At 37.7% G+C, this 17,323-nt stretch overlaps 1 long non-coding RNA gene across 1 annotated transcript; it reads right to left on the bottom strand.

Moving 5' to 3' along the window:
- Window positions 1–305: 305 nt before the first annotated feature.
- On the bottom strand, window positions 306–1,594 carry LOC138900498 (uncharacterized). Its single transcript, XR_011411553.1, has 4 exons — window positions 1,275–1,594; window positions 872–1,186; window positions 640–744; window positions 306–551 (listed from the first exon to the last, which is right to left on the bottom strand). It is a non-coding gene; the product is annotated as an uncharacterized lncRNA (long non-coding RNA).
- Between the last annotated feature and the right edge of the window lie 15,729 nt (window positions 1,595–17,323).

The following is a 17,323-nucleotide window of genomic DNA, read 5'->3' as shown; positions in this document are numbered from 1 at the left end:
AATTATCATACGAACCTGTTGGAACCTTCCAATCCCGATTCCGAGGTCGATTACTCAAAAATCAACCCTTAGTTAATTCTTGCAACTTAAAACTTTCGAAATTAGAATTTTCTTCCCAAACTAACTCCGAACTTCCCGAAATTCAATTCCGACCATAGGTGCAAGTCATATTACCTGAAGTGAAATTACTCAAGTTCTCAAACCGCCGAACGATGCGCTAGAGCTCAAAACGACCGGTCTGGTCGTTACATAAATAAGACAACCTTAAATTCTTCATTGTAGTTTAACTCCACAATATCATTGAATTTGCCATAATATGTGATATTTACAGAGTTCGGAGCATTGTCACTTGTACTTGCATAACTTTCAGTCTTTGAAACGACCATAGCACCACTATTTTGTGTCACCTTGAATTCTTCACTTTGTTTCGTTCGGAATTGATACCCGTTATTTACATCGAATGCACTGAATCATTTTTCAATGTAACTTGGCCCTTGTGCAAGGACTCTAACATCCTTTAAGATGTTAGATGTGGCTCTCAACTCCTTTACCTAACCAAATAAAAGATACAACTATAAATGCGATATCTGCATACGAACAATAATTTATCGTAACCAAGGACTTAGTCCTACTACTTACTTTCTCCTTGAACCACTCATGAAATGTATCGAAATGCACACGGTCAAGTTGATGTTGTGTCAAACGACGCTTACGGTGTGATCTCTTGTTTCAGCAATATGTTCCCTATTCATGTAACACACACATATCAATTTTGTTATCAAATAAGTAATATATATATATATATATATATATATATATATATAGTATATATATATATATATATATATTACATAATAAATATAACACTTACTTTTTATAATTCTTAACCATTTCTGACTCGCAATTGAAAAGCACATGCCGATGTACTTGCAACCATGTTTTCTTATCCAACTCAAATACATCTACTCCACCGTTCGACTCCCCAACAGTTGGAAAAAGACATTCTTCTTTACTATTCTCATGCTCAATTCCATCACCGCATTTTCTTGAACAATAAGACCTTGAATCTCCACCCTCCAAATATCGTGAGCAAAATGCTATGCACTCATTTGCTATGTATGCTTCTGCTATTGAACCTTCTGGACATGCACGATTACGAACATATGATTTTAAAGTACCCAAAAACCTATGAAATAAAATAATGGTATTAATTTAATATTATAATATTTAACAACTAAAGATATATAATAATGATTCAGTGATATTCTTGATACCTCTCAATTGGGTACATCTAGCGATAATGTACCCGCCTCGTATGTTTAGCCTCAGTTGCCAAGTGAATAACCAAGTATATCATAACAGTAAAGAATCCTGGGAGGAAAGGTTTCTCCATAGTAGACAATGTTTCTGGAATTTTTTCTTCAAGTAACTTTAACTCTTCTAGTTTTAGTTCTTTGCTACACAAAACACGAAAGAATGTGTATAGTTCAATTAAAATGGAACTAACTCTTTTATCTATTGATCTTCGCAAGGTAAGAGGAAGAAGTTCTTGCATTATAACATGACAATCATGAGTTGTTATCCCATATATCTTTCTTTTGTAAAAGCAATGTGAGATATTAGATGCATAGCCATCTGGAAACTTGGAATTTTGTAGTACGTCATAAAATAACTCATTTTCATTCTGAGACATTGTGAAAAAAGTAGGTGGAAGATATGCTCTCCTACTAGCTCGATATTGAGGCCATAAACTTGGTCTTATTTTTATCTCCTTCAAGTCCAATCGAGCTTCTAAGTTGTCTTTATACTTTTTACCAAGATTCAATAATGTATAAATTAAGTTATCATACACATTCTTTTCTATGTGCATCACATCAAGATTATGGCGCACCAAGTTCGACTTCTAATAAAGAAGATCGAAACAAATACTCCTCTTTTTCCATGTGTTTTTCATGACCCCACTTACCCCTTCACTAGACAGGCCGAGAGTAAATTTTATATCTTTAACTTGATTTATCACTAGTGACCCAGATATTGGACAAGGTGCAAGTCTTGTTTCTTTAGTCCTGTCAAATGATTTTGCATCATTCCGATTTTTGTGTCCCGACTTCAAGAATCGTCGATGCCCTATGTAACAAAACCTTCTGTCATGTTTGTGCCTTCTAGATAGAGTGTTTATGTTACAAGAAGGGCATGCAAATGGGCCATAATTGCACCATCCAGAGAGAATACCATATGCTGAAAAACCATTTATAGTCCACATGAGAGGTACTCGCATTTGAAATATATCCTTAGTAGATGCATCGTATGTTTCTACCCCAACATCCCATAATTCATTCAACTCTTCTATTAAAGGTTATAAAAAGACATCAATATTATTACCGGGCTCTTTTGGTCCAGGAATAAGTAAGGACAATATGAAGAAATCTTGTTTCATGTACATCTAGAAGCCTTGGTTTCTAGCAACAATCTCCGTAGCCTTGGTTTTAAAGGAATATACCTTAGGACCTTGGCTGGAATTTTTCTAGAATCATTTTTCCATCTAGAAGCCCCACAAATTTTGCATTCATTGACATTCTTATTAGCAAACTCTTTCCTAAAAAGCATGCAATCATTGGGACAAGCATGGAGTTTTTCATACTTTAAGCCCAAGCCATCAACTATCTTTTTGGTCTCATATAAAAAAGGAGGCAATATTTCTCCTTCAGGCAGCGCATCTTCAATAGTCCAGGGAAAGCATTAAAAGATTCATTTGACCATTTGAACATGCATTTTGTACGATACATATGCACAAAAAGGACAGTTTGCTAAACTTCTTACATCCAGGATATAGTTCTTCATTTGCCTCCTTCATGAGCCGTTCAAACTTATCCACCTCTTGATCAGGTTTATTTCCAAATGGATGAGCAGTATTCTCTTGTACGTTTTGCTCTATGCCACCTATTTCACTAATGTCATTATCCATGAACTGTGTAACACCTCCAAATGCATCATGTATCATTCCTCTCATATCATTGCTCCTTTGAGTTGACTGGCTGCGGTTATTTGCTCGAGTATTGTTTGATCCCTTTTAAAAATAGTATATATATTCGGAAAAAAAGTTTGAACATGGTTGAATTCATATTTCGACTACCAACATTCAACTAAAACATCAATAGGCATCAACGACACTTAGAAATTTTTTGAAAAATCACAAAAATAACAGTAGCCTTAGAAAACAGAGGAACCAATTCAAAATCAATAGAGTAACAGAGGAGGAATCAATTCAATCAATTGACTATCAATCTAACAACAGCCAGATATTACAAACCACTTAGTAAATACAGAAAAAGCTATACTTTCACTAATCCCAAAAGGCCATAGTTGGATATCAAAAATCAGTACCTCGTAAGTAGAATTATTTGCCGATAAAGACAAAAAATTGAAGGAGATGAATGCTTTCTGCAATAATTCTTGAAACCTATACGAAAATAGAAGTTGAATATGACTGAGAGGCAGAAGATTGACAGCGAAGATTGAGCAAAATCGAACAGCATCAACCCAAAATTATATGTAACTCAATTGCAAATAACCTGGGATGGCCGGAAACCGTGGTAGGGCAGAGGCTTTTGCAACGATACTCTTAACGTGCGTAGGTTTTCCTAGCATCGTTATGTATCCTTTTGATTGCAGGGGATAGGTTTTCCTATTATTTTTCATATTAGAGGGTTTTCTAATTGGAGGGAATGTAATTTCTTGTCCCAAAAAATTAGAGGGAGAGATTTATTTTTTGTATGAAGGGAAAGTTAAAATAATAAAAAATTAAAATCAATTAGTGATTTTAATGGCACTTTGATTTTATTGTCATTAAAAAGATATCTTTTACTGGCTAATGGTCATGTGCTGCTAATATTTTAGCTTAAATAATTCATTAGCGACAATTACCTTATTGCCGCTAAAGACCTTTTTTGTAGTAGTGTGCTGAGTGACCGCAGAGGGGGGGTGATCCTCCTACAGCTCTGCCAAGTCAGTCTCCCCTCGAGCAGCGTGAAGGCACAAATCAACAAATAGTAGATGAAGTGTCTCCTCGACACGAAGTAATCTCTGATCGACAGGAACATCAGCAGAAGGGAGGTCTGTCATAGTTGTGACATCAAAGGCCTTAAGAGGCCGCATCACCGAAATTGTCTGGTCATAATGGAACTCCTCCTCCACATGGTGCGTCCTCAGAAGCCGAGTAATCATGCTCGGGAAATACAGGCGGCGGGCCCCAAGTGGTCGTACTCGAGCCATGTGCTCAAGCATAAGCTTGCCCAGATCAAACTTCATCAGAGTCAAGACGTCATGAATGAGATACACCTTCAACGTGGAGACATTAGTGTCGTTCTGGGTAGGCATTTGCATTAATCAGCCAGAGAATAATCCTGGTGGGATGCTGGAAATTGCTCTTCTTCATGTCTTTGTGGAACTCATTAATATCTTGTGTGCATGCGGCAGAAGAATCAGTGCCACACAGTTGGCACCTAATATCAGGATAAGGAGGCTGACGCAGTAACCTCTAGGACAACTTATGGGAATGCTCTATGAACTCCATATTATGATTTATCACCTGTGAGGAAAAAGGGATCATCTTGCCTCTCACCTACACCTCATACACCGTATGCAAACTGTCCTCAGGCTGCTAGTTGGCGTAAAACTCCTTTACCATGTTTATATTCACCGACTCACCGGGACAAAACAAGCTTTTAAAACCCAGGTATCTGATGTTGTTGTAGATTCCCGAGTACTTCCTAGCTAGCTTTCCATAATCAATACTAACTTCCGGGTCAGGTCACACCACCGGAACAAAGGTCCAGTACCACATCCTAGCATGAGCTAGCACAGCCCGAATGCCATACTTGCAGCCCGGTACTACATCCGCATCAGGATTAATGCGCTCCTCTTCCTCCACCACTGGGGCGGGGGAGGGGGGGGAGAGGTGTCCGCCTACCTTCTCTACGGGTACTATAGGCAACCTCGGAGGAACCTGTGTTAGCACGTTTGCTAGGACGGTGAAACATTGTACCTGCACAAGACGAACACAATTAGCCACAACATGTAAAACCAAAAGCAAGACCAAATAGGGTAACCACCCCACACTTATGTTATTGGCATGTTCACAAGTACAATGTATATCGGGGACTCAGACTACCCTATTGAAAGCACGCCACAAGTAATCGACAACCCACCCAACCACCAACATAATATTACAACAATATAACCACAGACTATACTAGTGTAAAATACAAAATCACGAAGCTACACTAATAACTAAGAGAAGAAAAGTAAGAAGTTTAAACTACTAACAAAATTATGAAGATAAAATACAACACTACACAAGTACTTAGCATGAATCGGACGCCCCAATTAGCACCTAGCAATACATTAGTATGGGGTGGTCAATCGATTAGTACTTGGGACTTACACGTTAAAGTTTCACGATATAAGAACAGGACCTCCCACCCCATACTTATCATCAAGTATCACATTATCTCATAACAAATATCCTCTAATTAAGCACAACTTCACCTTCTATGTCATTGTGGCATTTTATAAAACACATTGTATTCATCAAGTTCAACTCATAATTTCAACTTCAATTGGTCTAGGACCACTACACAACAACACCAATCAACCACCTAACAACAACCACAATGCCAGCACCCCCACCAAACTCCATCACAAAATAATGCAATAAGCACCAAGACATACCAAAACATACTCCACAATCATAAGAATAATGAAAACACCACAAGTTAAGCACAAACTCATCCATGAATAAAGAGGATATGCACTCCATTAATCATATACTGAAAAGATTTTATGAACAACTTCCTTTTCATTCCCACTATCATCTTCATTCATAAATTCCAAAATATTACGAGTTTATAGAATTAATGAAAAACATGATTTTCAAATACCAATATTTCTAGTTCGATTCCCAACAACAACCACAACCCACAACCTGTCTACGGAGCCTCTAAGTATGATAGAAGAATAGTATGAAAGTGCCGGCAACAAGGCCCCGGCTATACCTCAAAATACGGTACATGAGAAAAAAAAGATACGTGACCTCGAAATGAAGTGGGGCTCACCAAATCAGCTGAAAAGAGTGCACTGCTATCACGGATCAATGCCGCCTGCTATAGAACCACCTGCATCCATTAAAGATGCAGCGTTCCCGGTAAAAGGGATGTTAGTACTGTCGAATAACACTAGTATGTATAGCTAAAAGTCCTCTTTCAAAATAGAATGCCCATATAAGAAAAAGCAACAAATAGAAACATCAAGTCATAACATACAATATCCAAATGTTCAGTTAAAAGATAATAATTTTCAAAATACGAACTTCATATACAATTTTGGTTGGGAGATCATTAGCACCGATATACCACCGTCTTTGTTAGCACGGAGTCCGATCACGCCCGATCGGCTAGGCCATCTCCCCACGAACAATGTGGTTTGACATGTGATGCGAAAGAAAGTTGTTACCAAGAGTAGTACCACCATATGCGCAATATGGCATCTGATCTCCACCTGATCAGCTAGGCCGCCTTCTCACATATGCCATGTGAGTTGACTTTTCCAATCCACAATTGTTACCAGTTTCATCCCAATTAAGGGGAATAATATCACAATTTCTCCAATATTTCAATTTCATCCCAAATAAGGGAAATAATCACAATCCACCTCTACACCGATACGTGTAGTTTCAGGTGTGGGCCTTATGACCCACCCTTCCTCGGTTTTGCTAATGATGCTCCCAAAAATATTTTTTTATTTGATTTGCACACAGAGCTAACATAAATACAATTGTACTCGCCTCAACATCTTTCACTTATATAAGTTCTCATTAGTATTTTCAGTCATTCATAACGACAATATTTCCTTGGCTCATTAGGCCATTCACAAGATTCTTTATTCCTGGCACGATGGCTGTATTTCATATTCCACACTTTCACCTCTTTCAATTTCAAGATCACCATCAAATATCAACATATAGAATATTCCGAAAATCACAACTTTATGTTCATTAGAAATGAACAATTTAAGCACAATGATTTCTTTCCGAAAAATGGAGTAAGATAATTGGCAATTGATGCGTAAGTTCAAATCATCAACAAGTGACACCCCATTTATTCTTGAAATACTTTTCCCCAAAAAGGGCAATACACAAATTCCACACACGAATATGTAAGAACGCAAAACACATTAAAAAATACTCACAAAGCATAGTATTTGTTAAAATGGCCACATATGGCATAACTTGAGTACAAAAGCTTTTAGACAATTCTATTTTAAAAGTCATTTTAAAACAATTGAGTCGAGGCTCATTTCATAATCCTTATCACATATTCTCGTTTCATTGGAACCACTAGCCACAACTATAACTTAAATTCTTGGCACGTCGGTCACACTCTATTTCTTCAATTTGCTTATTTCATTTTTAAGCATCTTTAAAGATTATCAATAACAAGACACTTCCAATCAAGACTTTAGGTACACATATGAGCAGTTATGAGTCTTAAGCATATCGAGTTTTTCTCACCCAATTGGTATACTAATTTTTATTTAAGACACGACTCAAAGCCATAATATTTTAATACGCAAACCATACTTTGAACGTCTATCTTTCGACATAAGGCTCATTCGGAATAAACAAGTTTATAGGGAGTAACCCAGAATATAGAAGTTAGGAATCTTGAGCGAATCATACTTGATCTTACGGAAACATTATGGATATCTATTCTAAGAGAGAAAGTTTAGCCAACATACCTTACTTTGAGCTTTCCTAAAATTACTACAGCGTTCCAAAAATTCTAGCAATCCCAATCTATTTTGAGACATAAAAAAATTGAACCATTATTAGGAAGATATTCATGATCTCAGCTCATTTGAGCATTTTATCAAACACTAGGTGTGCAAATCTAACTACAAGGTTCTTCTACAAGATTTCCTTCACTCCACAACTCAATCTTTACTTATTTGAGATCAACAATCTTTCCACAAAACTTATTAGTACAAGAATGTATAAATAATACTCTTATACCCAAGAATCATACTCCAAATCAACCATCTTTTACCCAAATTCAAAATTGAAAACTAAGGTATAGAACCTTACCTCTTAGATGAAGATCTTGTTATATTTTCTTGTTGAATTTCAAAGCTTGGGCAAGATCTTGATGAACAAAACACTTCATCTACTTTCTCTCTCTAGAATACTCTCACTTCTCTCTAAAAAACCTCAGATAATTACCCCGAAATAAGCCCCAAAGCCTATTTATCAAAATGGAATCGGTTTATAAAAATAAAAAAATTAACCATCAGAAATTAGGTATGCGGTCGCATAATGGACCAAAGAATGTGTATGCGGGCCGCACAATGGTCGCAAAAATCGGTGCCTAGAACTGGGCTGTTCTGGTCCAGTTTGTGGTCGTAGAAGCACTTTCGCGATTGCATAATTATTCTGCGATCGCAGAATCGCATTTTTTCCAGCCTTCGGTAATTTGGTCATAACTTCTTGTAGGGGTGTCCAAATGACAAACGGTACGAAGCGTTTGAAACTAGTCACATATACCTTTCCTTTTATTGGTAATACACCATATAACTCTTCATATCCAGAGAGGTGTACTCATTTGAATTTAGGTCTTGTGCTAACTCACTTGAAACTTTATCCCATCATAAAATTTTTAACTTGCCTTAGCCTTGGGGCTCTTCTTAGACCATAAACTATTCTTAATGCACCTCATACATATATTATCATGATAAATTTATATCATTCTTATAATAGCCCTTGTTTGAACACAAAATAATATAATTTGCGCACATCAACTTTCTTACTAGCGCTCAAATACTTCAAAATTTTCCGCGGTGCTACAAGACGGGGGTTAGAGTAGAACTGGGCGTCCATATATTTTTTACTTCTTAAAATTTCTCTTTTTTAAATCTGACCAAAAAGAAATTGTACAGCCACGTCGCGGGGTGCGGCGCCCCATGCGGTGCAGTAGTGGAGATTTTTAGAGACTCGACTTTCTGTCAGAAATAGCACCTTGTCCTAGTGCGGCGCCCCATGCGACGTACTAGCCCAGTTTTCTCAGAGTTCCGATGTTTTTCATGTTTTAGCCTATAGTTTGCACCCCAACTCTATCATGTACTTATTTTGTATCCAATTCATGCTCATACCTATTCAAATACTTACCAAAACTCCTAAAGTCTAATTAATCCTAATCTACAATTATCTAAACTATTCTACAAAAGCAAGAATAGGGGTTAGAAGTAGTTCTAAGTTATAGTCGTCAGCTTGACTCCAGGCTCATTTGATCACGATGCTAGAGGATTGCTTGTCAAATACTCCAAAAAGGTACGGTTTTAAACTATGCCCATTCATCTTAAAGCTCTCATTCCCTTCCTCGTCATGTATTTCAATGGTGCCATACGGTGAGACATGTTTCACCACACACGACCCTGACCATCTTGACTTGAATTTTCCGGGGAACAACCTAAGTCTACTATTGTATAGTAAGACTCTATACCCTTCATGAAACTCCTATGGCTTAATCAGATGATCATGCCACCTCTTTGTCTTTTCCTTGAAAATTTGTGCATTTTTATATGCATCCAGTCTAAACTACTCCAATTCGTTCATCTGCGCCAACCTGTGTTCACCTGCAAGGCTAAGATCATAAGCATCTTAATTGCCCAATAAGCTTTATGTTATGTCTTAACAAGTAGATGACATGATTTTGCATACACTAGTTTGAATGGTGAAGTATCTATGGTTGTCTTGAACGCAGTTCTGTACGCCCATAGAGCTTTATCCAACTTTACAGACCAATCCTTACGAGAAACACTAACCGTCTTTTCAAGAATTCCTTTAAGTTCACGGTTAGCCACTTCAACTTTCCCACTAGTTTGGGCATAGTACGGGGTTTCTGTTTTGTGTGTGACCCCATACTTGGATAGCAATGCAGCAAACTGCTTGTTCACAAAGTGTGACCCATTGTCACTGATAATCACTTGAGGTGTCCCAAAGCGGGTGAAGATGTTCTTACGTAAGAACTCACACACCACCCGAGCATCATTGGTCCTAGTAGGGACTGCTTCAACCCATTTAGAGACGTAGTCAATGGCTAATAGGATATACTCATAAGAATAACGATGGGACCGGGCCCATGAATTCAATGCCCCAAACGTAAAAATTTCACAAACCAGAATGGAGTTGAGAGGAATTTCATCCGTCTTGCTAGTAGTACCAGCCCTTTGACACTTGTCACATGCAGCAACATACGCCCGTGCGTCTTTGTACAAAGTAGGCCAATAGAAACCAGCTTTCATGACCTTTGTTGTAGTGCAATTTCCACCATAGTATCCTCCATCTGCTCTATGATGGAAATGAGACATAATGATTGCCATCTCTCTTTCAGGCACACATCTTCGAATCACACCATCTGCACACAATTTATACAAGAAAGGGTCATTTCAAAAATAAATTTTTACCTCGCCTTAAAGATTCATTCTTTGATCATGAGAGAGGTCACGCGACAACCATCCACTAGAGAAAAGGTTGGCTACATCAGCATACCAAGGTGGCCTTTCGAAGACCGCACTAATGGAGAAAATCTGCTCATCATGGAACTCCTCCCTTATTTCAATTATTTCAACCGGAGGTCTCTCAAGTCGAGATATATTATCTGTGACTTGATTTTATGTGCCCTTCCTATCTTTGATCTCCAAGTCAAACTCTTGGAGCAACAGCAAATACCGCATCAAACGCGGCTTGGACTCCTTCTTACTCAACGGATATTTCAAGGCTGAGTGATCAATGTGTACAATCACTTTACTCCCCACCAGATGTCAGCTAAACTTGTCAAAAGCAAAGACCACAACAAATAACTCTTTCTCAGCGGTGGCATAATTGACTTGAGCATCATTCAACGTCCTGCTTGCATAGTAGATGGGCCTAAACATCTTATCTTTTATTTGCCCCAGAACTGCCCCGCACAGCTACATCACTAGCATCACACATTATCTCAAATAGCTATCTCCAATCAGGTGTCACCATAATAAGAGCACTCACAAGCTTTTTCCTTTATCAATTCAAATTCTCTTAAACACTCCACAGTGAAAACAAACTTGACATCCTTCGCTAGCAATGTAGTCAATGGCTTGGTAGCAAGTTTTTGATGAACCTCTTATAGAACCCAACATATCCCAACAAACTCCTTATGCTCTTTATAGATGTCGGTGGAGGGAACCTAGCAATTACATCAACCTTAGATCTATCAACTTCACTGCCATGTGGAGTTACTTTGTTGCCCAGGATAATTCCCTCTTTCACCATGAGGTGGCACTTTTCCTAATTAGGTGAGTGGCTTCAACCCGTTCAAGCAAAAGCTCCAAATTCTTCAATCAATCCTTAAAGTCATCACCAAAGAGGGTGAAATCATCCATGAATACCTCTAAACACTTCCCATTTAGATCGGAGAATATAGACACCATGCACCTCTGAAAACTGACAGTTGCATTACATAACCCAAATGGAATCCTCCTCTAAGAAAAAATACTTGACGGGCAAGTGAATATGATATTCTCAACATCTTCTGAGGCAATGGGTATCTGATTGTATCCTGAGTACCCATCCAAGAAAAAGTAGCATCCATGTCCAGCCACTTTCTCGAGCATCTGATCAATGAAGTGAAGTAGGAAATGGTCTTTCCTTGTTGCATCATTCAGCCTTCTATAATCAATGCACATTCTCCACCCACTAACTGTTCTTGTTGGGATCAATTCATTATCTTCATTCTTCACCACTGTCATGCCCCCCTTCTTAGGTACAACTTGCACTAAACTAATCCATTTACTATCAGAGATGGGGAAAATCACTCCTGCATCTAATATTTTAATGATGTCCTTGTGCACTACCTCCTCCAAATTTTTGTTCAACTTGTGTTGGGGCTGCACCACTGGCTTGCTATTATCTTCCAGCAGAATTTTGTGCAGGTAGATGGATGGACTGATTCCTTGAATATCAACTATATTCCAGCCAATGGCCTTCTTGTACTTTTTCAGCAGCTCCACCAGCTTTTGCTCCTGTGTACTTGTCAAGTAAGTAGAAATAATCACATAAAAGTTGTTAGTTTTAAGAAAAGTATATTTCAGGTGAGTAGGGAGGACTTTCAGTTCCATACTAGGCTTAGAAGCCTCCTTTTTCAGTTCCTCCTCATAAACAACTTGATCCTCAGTCTCAGGAGCTTCAGTCTCTTTCTTTATTTCGGGATATTCATCCTCCACTGTGCTAGACTGAGTAATACACCTCTCTAAAATATCCCCCACAATCTTGTCAAACTTGTATTTTTTAGCTAATTCGCCAACAACATCTACCTTGAAGCACGAGTAGGTAGACGCCTCATCACTGGGGTATTTTATTATCCTCATCATCTGGAACACCACTTTCTCATTGTGCATTTTGAGCATAAGTTGTCCCCCATAGATATCAAGGATAGCTCTGCCTGTACATAAAAATGACCTCCCTAAAATTAGAGGAACCTCTTTGTTCACCTCCAAATCCATCACAATAAAGTCTACGGGGAACACAAACTAGTCCACCCGAACTAAAATATCCTCAATGATTCTCTCAGGAAAAATGGTCGTCTGGTCAGCCAGTTGTAGGGACACTGGTATTGATTTGATCACTCCAAGCTCCCTTTCCAATTTCTTAAAACGAAAAAAGTCATAAGATTTATAGATGCACCAAAATCACAGAGGATCTTGTTGAATTTCTCACTCCCCAACAAGCATGGTATAATGAAGCTTCATGGGTCCCTACACTTTTGAGAAATTTTATTTTGTAATATGGCACTGCATTGGACATTCAGCTTGACCACTGTTGTCTCCTCCATCTTTTCTTACTAGACAGGATTTCCTTCAAGAACTTTGCATAAGAGGCATTTGAGTGAGTACCTCTGTAAAGGGAATGTTTACATAAAGTTTCTTGAGCAACTCCAAGAACCGCCCAAAATATTTGTCAAGTTTATTCCGCTTCATCTTTTGAGGGAATGGTAGAACTGGCATATGTCTATTTTCTTCTATCTCCTTTTGTACCTGACTACTCTGGCTTTTCTGCTCTTCACTCCTTTTCTCTTCTAGTGTCCTAGTCTATTTGTTCACCACCTCGGGTCTAGCTTTCACCATTGGGTCAGCCAATATTTTGCCACTTCTCATAGATATAACTTTAATTGTTTCCTTTGGGTTATTTTTATTGTAAGAGGGTAGAGTTCCATGAGCACTCTCAGATAATAAATTTGCAATTTGTCCCATTTGCCTTTCTAAATTCGGATGGTTGTGCCCTGGGTCACAAATTTTTCATCTGATTTGATGATGAACGCCTTCATGAGATCTTCCATACCATACTGATTTGACTGTTGTGGCTGGTACTGCTGCTTCTGTTGGTTCTGAAAACCTCCTTGACCCTAGGGTCTAGGATTATTTTGATGCCATGAGTTCAAATTCCTACTAGGTGAACTCCATGAAAAACCTGGCCTTTGACCCATAGCATTATATTTGTTCTCACCTTGGTAGTTTCTTCTATTATAGTTCCCCACAATGTTGAATTCCTTGGCTGAAGCTTGACAATCATGTGTATGGTGTCCTGTTCCACAAAAGTCACATGCTTCTTACGGCTCACTCTATACCTTTGCCAATGTCAGCTTTCTTATCTCCTTGGCCATGATGTCTAGGTGGGCTTGCATGGATGTGTTAGAGTGCACCTGATGATACCCAACTGATTTTCTTCTGCCATTACTCTCAGCCAGCCACTGGTTAGCATCCTCGGATATTTCATCAAGGATTAAGACAACCTCCTCCGGAGTTTTCTTCATTAGTGGACCTCCACATGCAGTATGCAGAGTTCGTCACGAGGAGGGTATCAGTCCATCCCAAAAATCCTGGAGTTGCATCCACAAATCAATTCCGTTGTCCTGACACATTCTGACTATCTCCTTGAATCTTTCCCAAGCTTCAAAAATTGTTTCTGTCTCCTTCTGGCAAAAATTATGGATTTCCCTTCTGAATTTCTCTATTTTTGTATCTGAGAAGTACTTGTCAAGAAACCTTTTCGTCATATCTTCCCATGTCCTGATTGAACCTGTGGGTAAGCTACGAAGCCAGTGTTTCGCATCATCTTTCAATGAAATAAGGGAATTCCCTTAAGTAGACCGCATCCTTTGATACTTCATTGTATTGGAAGGTGTTCATGATTTCTTCAAAGTCCATAAAATGTGTGTTAGGATCTTCATTCACCTTCTCTCTGAAGATACAGTTGTTTTGGATGGTTTGAAGTAAGTCTTGCTTCAACTCGAAGTTATTTGCTGCTATGAGTGGAGGTCTGACACTTGACAGTCCTTGATTATAGACTGGTCTGGCATATTCACCCAATGATCTTCCAAGCCAGGGTATTGCATTCTCGAACTGGTCTTTAACCAGATTCGGTGAAGATTGAATCTTAGACCCCCATCATCTTCGATAGTGTGCTCAGTAGCTCTGAGGTCTGCTCTAGCTGCTATCCGTGCAGCTTCTTATTATGCTACCTCTTTAGCAGCTAAATCTACTCCATCAATCTTTTTGTTTGCCATGTTATCTTGAGTCAAAGTATGACCATAAAAAATTTCTATTAATTCTCTTTTTTTTTTTCTCAGTTGTTGCACGTGTTTCTCCAACTGTGGTTCGTAGGGTATCACTTCCGTTGAAGAAGATCGAGTCATACACTAGAGAAATCAAACATGTATCCTGCACACAAGTGAGAAGACGTGAATACACTAAAGTAAAAATTGGTTCCTAAATTTGTACTAAAACCTATTTTAAACACTATTGATTGTCAATCCCTGGCAACGACGCCAAACTTTGACGAGCACAAAACACAATACAAAATTTTTTCTTGCTAGTCAAAGATAGTATAGTTTAATTATCGTCTCCCCATGGATTGGATTTAAAAAGTATTTGAATAATGTTTATTTGATTACGATCCAGGAAAATTAACACTTGAATTGATGATTATCAATTGCAATTAACTACTAAAAATTAAGCAATTAACAATTGATCACAAAAGACAGCAGATGTGTAACGAAGAAATACCAATGAGAGGAAGGGTAATTGACTAGACAAGTGCAAGATAATTAACTCGGGACCCAATTCTTGAGTTAGTTCACTCTATAATACGGTTGATTCTCACGAATTCAATAAATAATCATATAACACTCGAAGTTAATGTTTCTCTTTTGGTTAAACGTTAATTTTAGTAATTAGTCCAATTGAAGCACAACAAACAATTACAACGAATAAAATGATGGTTATGGTCTAAAGGGTAACTTATCACGAATATTTTCCTATTTTCTAGTTCGATTAACAATTCAAGAGGGTCTTTGGATTACCTATTTGAATCACGAATTTAAACTAGAGCATAAGATGTAAAGAAATTCAATATCAAGTTCCTCTTTCAATTAAGCAAAATAAGAAATAACTCCACAATACGAATTAAAACTACATCAATTAATTCCAACAACTATCAAGAATCGAATCCCTAATCAAGTTATCAAAATATCGTATATGTCAAACACCTTAATGAAAATTACTCCATGGCAATGAAAAAAGTCATCTCAATAAGGTTTAAAAATAAAGAAAACATCAATGCTAATGATTCGATACAAACTCCCGTATTGCACCGATCGTTGGTTGAAATCTTGATGAATTCTTGTATCTTCTTGCCTTAGTTGCTTCTCAATTCTTTCGTAGTTCAAAAGTTCTCTAAAATCATATTTTTGGTGTATTTATACCATATAGAAATAAGCCCGGACGAAACTACTCTTTCATAGCCGAAACAGGAAATTACTCTGAAAAACTTGTACACCCGCGCCGCGCGCCCCTCTTCTAAGGAAGTTCAGAGATGTGAATTCTGTCAGACATCACAGTTTACACTGCCGTGCCGCGCCTCGTGGCACCCCATGCGGTGCAGCTGTGTCTTTTTCTCAGAGTAAATTCTTTCATCCACTTTTTGAAATCCAAACTTGGTCCTCAACCCCCGAACGTGATCCCGACTTAATTTTTTGAGCTTCTACTCAGACTTCAAAGCTCCAACTTGTTCGATTTAGCTCCAAATTACCTTAATAGCTCAGGATCATGTCCTGCAAGGTATAAAACAGGTAATGAGTGTAATTCGCTATCATTTAAGCTCAAACACACGTAAAATGCGGTAATTAGAGTGCAATACTATGGCTAAAATATGGGTTTCTAGCCTAACATCAACAACCAAGGAGAGGCATGTATAATAAAGTGTTCATTAAAGTAAGCAGATACTGAGCACACCTTCAAATAACGGATCAAGATCATTGGTTTAAACATTAAATTTGCATATAAGGATGATATGTATTAATTGGCATAATTATGCATGCTTCTACATGAGTCTAGGATGTTCATGCATGCTCTAAACTCCACCATATCAATATCCAATACCAAATCCACAAATCTAGCACATGTCAATGTGACTGAACACAAGTTCACATGTCGCCTTATGCTCACAGGGTCCAAAGTAATATGGGTGATTACCTAACTCTGGAGGGACAAATTCTTATTCAAGCGCAGTACAAAAATCCATTGTGCCTTAACATCTCAATATCAATTCGCTCATAATGTCCCATTTTTCCATAATAATATCAATATGTATCTTGTTCTCTATCTCCAGTGACTGATAAATATGCTTAATAAATAATCAATAAGATGCACAAGTATGTTAACAAATAAGATGCATATGTATGTTCATATAAAGTATGACTACGATTAAATCAAGTATATCAACAAATCTCAAGAATTGCCCATCACTCTCAAAATAGTCTCATAATCTAAAACATAATACCTAGCATGATTTATTGTGTTCACATAGTCATACAACCAAGCAAGACATAGATTAAGTAGAACACACAACCAAACAAGCCATAAAAAAGCCTAAGAGCTTGTTTGACCAAGCTTTTGGGAGGCCAAAAGTACCTTTTTGGGTTTAAAAAGTACTTTTTAAATTTTTTTAGATGTTTGGCCAAAATAAAAAAGTATTTGTTTAGTAGAAGTAGAAGCAGTTTTTCAACTTTTTGGGAGAAGCTACAAATTCTAACTTCTTCCAAAAAGTAGAAGCAGAAAATTAATGTGTTCAAGACAAAGATATTCTTATAATAAACTTTTATTTTCTACATTATCTGTATTAATATAACTTTTTCCTCCTCTTTATTGTTTTATTGTACCTTTCTTATCTTTTTTGTTTCCA

The sequence above is a fragment of the Nicotiana tomentosiformis genome, chromosome 10, assembly GCF_000390325.3.
Source record: "Nicotiana tomentosiformis chromosome 10, ASM39032v3, whole genome shotgun sequence".
Classification (NCBI taxonomy): Eukaryota; Viridiplantae; Streptophyta; class Magnoliopsida; order Solanales; family Solanaceae; genus Nicotiana; species Nicotiana tomentosiformis.
Note: the sequence above shows the minus strand (reverse complement) of the source record. Positions and strands in the feature narration are given on the sequence as shown.